This window comes from Scyliorhinus torazame, chromosome 8, assembly GCF_047496885.1.
Source record: "Scyliorhinus torazame isolate Kashiwa2021f chromosome 8, sScyTor2.1, whole genome shotgun sequence".
In the NCBI taxonomy this organism is placed as follows: domain Eukaryota; kingdom Metazoa; phylum Chordata; class Chondrichthyes; order Carcharhiniformes; family Scyliorhinidae; genus Scyliorhinus; species Scyliorhinus torazame.
Window position 1 is genome coordinate 266,532,263 of NC_092714.1, and position 1,759 is coordinate 266,534,021.

Below are 1,759 nucleotides of genomic sequence, written 5' to 3' on the forward strand. Positions count from 1 at the left end.
AGCATGTGCTGTACTGCCGGAGGTGCCTGCTTTTAGAGGAAATGTTCCAAAAAGAGGCTGCTGGAACATCACTCCTGCGCTGTGGCGATCACCCAGGCCGTTTTCCGCTTCATCTGGAGGTCGAAGATAGACTGCATTCGCAGGGACATGATGTACAAAACCTCCAGAAAAAGGGGGGGGCGAAAAATGTGCTCAACATCGCCCTAATCCTGATGGCCACCTTTGTGTGTGGCTGCACCCTCGGTACACAAACGCCAAGTGTCTCTAGGTGCTGAGGTTCTACCTGTCCTATCTCAATGTTGTGAAGGGTGGGTGTGGTCACCCAAGTGGTTGGATCGTCAGTGCCACCTGTACCTCGGGGAAAAGTTGATGCAGAGAAACAGCTTTGACCAGAAATCCATCAGGCAGTGGTCTACGTGTAACAACCGAGAGGTCCTGCGGGAAAAGGAGATGGTGGAACCATTGGTTGTTTGAGAAAAGAAGTGTTCCTTTTTCAGAGTTCCAAAGCCAATGCGCAGAGTGGGTGGGGCAAGCCTTTAATCCATCTCCTTGCTTGCTCCAAAAACCAATTTAAATTCAGAATGCAATCCAATTCATGGTCCCCACAATAGAGACACAATCGAAAATGCTATCCAGGCATTTTCTCATTCGAGACACATTGGATATGGACAGCACGGTAGCACAGCAGTTAGCACGGTTGCTTCACAGCTCCAGGGTCCCAGGTTCGATTCTCGGTTTGGGTCACTGTCTGTGCGGAGTCTGCACGTTCTCCCAGTGTCTGCGTGGGTTTCCTCCGGGTGCTCCGGTTTCCTCCCACAAGTCCTGAAAGACGTGCTGTTCGGTGAATTGGACATTCTGAATTCTTCCTCAGTGTACCCGAACAGGTGCCGGAATGTGGCGACTAGGGGCTTTTCACAGTAACTTCATTGCAGTGTTAATGTAAGCCTACTTGTGACACTAATAAAGATTATTATTCAAGCTGCCAAGAACAGGCAGTAAACCTGATCTCACATTTGATCCTACACTTGATCTTAGCCAATAGGCTGAGAAGTGATTGATGATGGTACCACTGCAGGGGGAGAACTTCCCAGCCATGTGCAAGTGGGTGTTGACAGGTGGGAGGCAGGTGTGTGTAATGCTACATTCTGAGAATAAACCTATGAGCACGAAAATGATTTGTATCTAGTTTTGCACTTCACCATCAGGTTTAGATCCATTTCTCACTGTTCCCCAAGGGCCAGTCCTTTTAATTTTTATAAACAAGCTAGACTGGAAAGCAGGAAGAGGCACTGGGGAGTGAGGAGGATGGTTCGAGACTTTGGGGTGACAGGAGGGTGAACTGGACGGAAGCATAGAAGATGGAGCTCACTGTGGAGAAGTATGAAATGATGCATTTTGGAAAGACAGGAGACTATAGCTGTTACTAAAAATGTCAAACCGGGCTGGTTTAGCACAGGGCTAAAGAGCTGGCTTTTAAAGCAGACCTAGGCGGGCCAGCAGCACGGTTCAATTCCAGTACAGCCTTCCTGAACAGGCGCCGGAATATGGTGACTAGGGGCTTTTCACAGTAACTTCATTTGAAGCCTACTTGTGACAATAAGCGATTTTAATTTCAAATAGCAAAGAAACTTTGGTGTCCATATACACAAATCCTCAAACACGGCAGGGCAGATCAATAAGGTGGTTAAAAAAGTATATGGGCTACTTAGGTTTATAAAGAAAGAAATAGAATATAAAAGCAAAGAAATGCTACTGCAAC

At 47.1% G+C, this 1,759-nt stretch overlaps 1 pseudogene; it reads right to left on the bottom strand.

Moving 5' to 3' along the window:
* Positions 1-899: 899 nt before the first annotated feature.
* LOC140428920 (U2 spliceosomal RNA) lies at positions 900-1,055 on the bottom strand (annotated as a pseudogene).
* Positions 1,056-1,759: the final 704 nt, after the last annotated feature.